The sequence below is a fragment of the Myotis davidii genome, unplaced genomic scaffold (genome assembly GCF_000327345.1).
Source record: "Myotis davidii unplaced genomic scaffold, ASM32734v1 scaffold488, whole genome shotgun sequence".
NCBI classification, from domain to species: domain Eukaryota; kingdom Metazoa; phylum Chordata; class Mammalia; order Chiroptera; family Vespertilionidae; genus Myotis; species Myotis davidii.
This window is the reverse complement of record NW_006300365.1, coordinates 378,706-384,312: the sequence shown is the minus strand read 5'-3', so window position 1 is coordinate 384,312 and position 5,607 is coordinate 378,706.

Genomic DNA, 5,607 nt, shown 5'->3' with positions numbered 1-5,607 from the left:
GAATATATTCCATTGTCTGGATGTACCACTGTTTATTTTGCCATTCACCTACTGAGGGTGCAGTTTTGTTCAATGTTGTAAGGTTAGTTTCTAAAACACAGCCTGGCCCATTGTAGGTATTCAATATATGTACCTTATCCTCATCATGCATTTATTTTCTCTGTTAAGTGCATCACCCTTCAGAATATTGCCTGATTCTATAGAAAACTGAAACCAAATTTTCAGCAATTTGAGATTCTTCCATTTGCCCATGCGCTCTCACACTCTCAAATCAAGTTCTTGACTATATCTTGAATTCATCCTTTTCTCTTCATTCCCACCATCAGTGGCATAACTTCTCCCAAAATAACGCTTTACCCTTCTATTTTTCCTGACTCCTCTGTATTTTCTATGCTCCTAAAACACATAGATTATTATATTGATCTCTTGCTAAAACTATCTAGCAGATTAAAGTTTAAACTCATTTACATGAATTTAACGATCTGATCTTTACTATGTGTAATTTGTTCAGCCTCTCTTTTCCTTTTTAAATTTTTATTAATTTTAGAGCATAAGGGAGAGAGAGAGAGAGAGAGAGAGAGAGAGAGAGAGAGAGAGAGAGAGAGAGAGAGCGTTTTACATCAATGATGAGAGAGAATCATTGATTGACTGCCTCCTGCACACCCCTCACTGGGGATCGAGCCTGCAACCAGGGCATATGCCCTAACCAGGAATCAAACTGTGACCTCCTAGTTCATAGGTTGATGCTCAACCACTGAGCCATGCCAGCCAGGCGAGCCTCTCTTTTCTTAAAACTTTCACCTCCTACTCTGTGGGTTCTGAATTATATGGAGTACCCCAAATAAGGCGTGGCTGCTCCTCAAATTCAAGAGCATTTGTGTGAATCCTAAACTGTTTTCTGCCTTCTTGGGAATCTCCCCCTGCCTTATTCTGGCTATTTTTTAAATAATCAACTAATTCCATTATCAACTGCATATTTAGGAGATGAATTTAACATAAATCCTAGAGAAACATGTAGAGCTCTTGAAATCTGAGATTGGTGATGTTAACTTCTGTATTTCTACAGACAGTAGCTTATTGACCATCTCACTAGGTCACAGCTGGAGAATAAAATTCCTGGAAACTCATGAAAGCTTTGTGGCTGGTATCTACAGAAGAAATGCACACATATCTTATATTTAGGCCTATAAGAAATGCACTTCAAATTCTGCAGTGGAATAGCAGCAAACACTTAAAAACCGGACTGATCAGTCCTTCAAATCAATCTCTACTTTAAAATAGTTATATTGTTTACTTTCCATTATTATAACACCCACTGTCCTGGTGTCAGATTTTTATTTTTGAAGCAGAAAGAAACTTTTTGAAAAAGTATATTGAAAAAGGCCTGAAATTCCTGTTCATTATATCTAAGAAGGTTTAGAATAAAGAGGAATTGAATCTATGATATAATGCAAAATGAAGGGAAGAATGTGTGGCTGTCTTCTAAACAGACAGGATGATAATTTTTGTTTTCATTTTTTGTAACTAAAGGATATGATGTAATAAGACACAGCACAGCTTTGGGAAATTTTGTCAACCATTTAATTTCAGGTTATTTTATTCAATCCTTAACGCACAGCATTGGGCTTTGACATTGAAATAGAAATAGAACATTGAATCAGATATTTTTCCTTTCAGTACTTGCCATTTCAAAGAATTTTACATTATAAGCGCATCCCCAAGAAACCGGTAGAGTTAATACCCTTATAAAATGCTTTGGTGTTTTATTGTTAGATTATGAGGAATCCTAAAATGATAAATGACTTGGATGTTAGCACAGAAATCAGAGCCAGAATGGTTTGAAAGTTCAGATTTATTAGTTTCCAGGATTATAGTCACTCAACTGATCTATTTTCCTTGTCAGTTTCCTGAGGTATTACACTTTGTGTTCTGTAAGGTTGAATTTAAAGTCCAGGTAAATTCCTATTTTACCAAGAGTCAGGAATTTTAAGTTGTAATTCTCATTTAATTACATCTCCTAAATTCCATTCAGATGAATATTTCTGGAATTTTGTTGAATGATCTGTAAAACTATTAAAAATTAATTTGATTATAAAGTTAGGAGCCTATTGCAGATGATTCCTTAACCTTAAGGTTTTAAAATACACACACACACACACACACACACACACACAGTGGGGCCTTGACTTACGAGTGTCCCGACTAATGACTTTTTTGAGATACCAGCTGTCTCTCCACCGATTTTTTGCATTGAGTTGACAGAGTAATTTGAGTTAACGAGGTCCTTAACGAGCTCCGTCTCGGAACGAATTAAACTCGTAAGTCAAGGCCCCACTGTATATAGATTTCAAAGAGGAAGGGAGAAGAAGAGAGATAAGAACATCAGTGATGAGAGAGAATCATTGATCAGCTGCCTCCTGCACCCCCCATGCTCCCACTGGGGATTGAACCTGCAACCTGGGCATGTGCCTTGACCTGGAATCGAACAATGACTTTTTGGTTCATAGGTCGATTCTCAAACACAGTCATGCTGGCTGGGCAACTTTAAGGTTTTTTAACCAATATTTCTTATTCAGGTGTAAAACAATCAATATTTCTTATTCAGGTGCTCCATAGATGGTACCTCTCAAAGACAAAGAATTGACAGAATGTTGATGTCCATATTCTTAGCAACTTTGTACTTAAATAGGTAAAGTACCGAATCCCTTTTTACAAATGACATACAGAGCCACTGATTGAACTTCTCTTACGTTTAGTGCCATAGCTACTCAACTTCATTCTTAGTTACCTCTTTTCTAAAACTGCTAGGGAAGTATTTTTTTAGTTTATTAGTATCATTAAATAACTACTGTCTTTAATGGCTTATACTGCTCAAGCATTTAACTTTGCTATTTTTTTTGCCTTATTCTCATACAAGATTAAGTGTCTAATTTTAGGATGGAGCTATATAAATTCCAACTGAAAACTCCTCTACAGAGTTAACATCAACAACAACAATATTCATTATATTAACTATTCATTTTGTAGGTGGATCATATATACATATCAACTCGTTCAATTCTTATAACAGCTCTGTGAGATAATTTTCATTATAATTTTCTCTCCTCAGACGAGGAAACAGAAGCACATTAATTTTAGCAACTGCTTATGGACACACAATTAGTTGTGTGAGAGAATCATTGATCGGCTGCCTCCTGCATGCCCCCTATTGGGGATCGAGCCCACAACCCAGGCGTGTGCCCTGGGAATCCAACCAGGGACCCTTCAGTCCACAGGCTGATGCTCTATCCACTGAGCCAAACCGGATAGAGCTGGCTCCAAAACCCAAGTTCTTGGCCACTATACTAAACTGTTGAACCATACATCCAACATGGCAATATAATCTATACAAAGGAAAACAAATATGTAATATAGGCATATGTGTTAGAAGCATATAAATGTTCAGAAGAACACTATCTTTAGGGTAAATGCTTATTGTTGAACAAATTCAAAAAGAGTGTGGAGCCCTGACCGGTTTTGCTCAGTGGATAGAGCGTCGGCCTGTGGACTGAAAGGTCCCAGGTTCGATTCTGGTCAAGGGCATGTATCTTGGTTGTGGGCACATCCCCAGTGGGGGTTGTGCAGGAGGCAGCTGATCAATGTTTCTCTCTCATGGATGTTTCTAGCTCTCTATCCCTCTCCCTTCCTCTCTGTAAAAAATCAATAAAATGTATTTTTAAAAAAAGATTGTGGAGGCTTTCCTAGAAATAAATGATAGAGATTTATTCAAGGATCATAGGGTTTATAAACTAGAAATACAGCTAGGCAAAAGCCCAAAAGCATTTCAAAGAAGAGAGAAAAATGAAAAGTTCTTAGAGCATAAAGTACATTCTTGAGAATTACCAGTCTTGCATTCTCAATGCTAGGATATATCCAGGACAGTTATCAGTCAGAGGTCAGACAGTCAGGATGATGGATGCCAGGTGGGCTATAAGATGGGTTCCAGGAGGTCTGGTCGTGTCCGGTGGTCTGGATGTCAGATGGATGTATAGTGAGTCCTTCAGGGAGTAATTAGAGGTGTAGATGCATATCCAGACATTGCCCCAACTGGAAAGTTAAAAGAAAATTTAAGTTCCCAGGCTAGTTAGAACAAGAATGGGGTCCTTCCTCATGCCTCAACCTTAATGTTAACAATTTTGGCAGTGTGGTTAAGTGACCCCATTTTATGGATTCCTTATCTTCACTTTTTCCCCCCCTCAATATCAAAGGTGGGATTCAGAATGATTTGGGTTTTACAATGAGAGTTCAAATGAGTTTTATGTTCATTCCTGATTGCTTAAAGAAAATTGAAACTTCAAGAACCATGATGTCATTCTTGTGTCCCTATTTTCTTTAAGAGTTGGCTATTTACACACAAATCCCAACCGAATAGGAAAGCAAAGTCTAGATTTAATACTGGTCTCCTCTGTAAAAAGCAAAGAACTAAAATCAGGTTAACTATTGTTCTTTAGAAACCCCTTCCTTGGGAAGCCTTCCAAGAGTCTCCTAGTCTGAGCGAGATGTCCCTCCAACAGCACCTTTTACTTTCACTTGACTCTACACACAGCTCTGTAATTATCTGTGAGCTTGTCTGTACCTTCATTGGTCTGACAGATCTTCAAGAGTAGAGGTTTTGTCTTAGTCATGTTTGCAGCAACCTGCCTATCAGATGTTTTGTCCACAAGAGAAACTCAATAAATGTTTAATGAAATAAAATAAAGGTGTGTTGAAACTAGTTTGGAACTTGTGGAAATATGATTTATTTTCTTATTCTACCCATGTCGGACATTTACTATTTTTATTGAGTATCTACTTTATGCAGGCATAGTATTTGTTATCTATCTACCTAGCACATTTACATATAATAAATATTTAACAAATGTTAATTCAATTATATTGGAATCGGTTCTTCAGATGTATTCAAGAACTGGAAGTAGTTTAGTCAGTTTAGGCTAGGCAATGTTGTGGTAAGAAGCCTTTAAATGTCAGTGACTGCCGATCAAGGATTCTTTCCCATCTCTCCTCATTGATGTTTCTATTTCTCTCTCTCCCTCTCCCTTCCTCTCTGAAATCAATAAAAATATATTTTAAAAAATGTCAGTGACTTAACACATAATTCTGTCATGAAAATGTCACACATATCTAGTGCCTCTCCTGGGAAGCTCCTTTCCAAATGGTGACTCCAAGGTCCAAGCCTCTGCATCGTGCACTCTGCCAGCTATAGCAGGAGGCCTCCAGGTCCGCGGGCAGGAAATGAGAGCCCTGCACTGGCTCTCAAACGCTTTGGTTTAACCACCCTCCCATCTCTTTTCTTTATGCAATGTAGTATATTATGCAGACTGTTCTTTATCTTGTTACTATATTTCACCCTTAAATATCCTAGTACATATAACCCTACTTATTTCTTTTTAACAGCAGTATACTGTATTATATAAATGAGTCATAATTTATTTAACTACTCATTATGGTGATTATTTTTATTTTTTTCTCAATTCAAACAGTGAAGTGAATGACCTCATGTATTTGCACATATATGCATGTATATGGAGAACAATAATTTCTAGAAGTAAAATTCCTCAGCCAAAATAG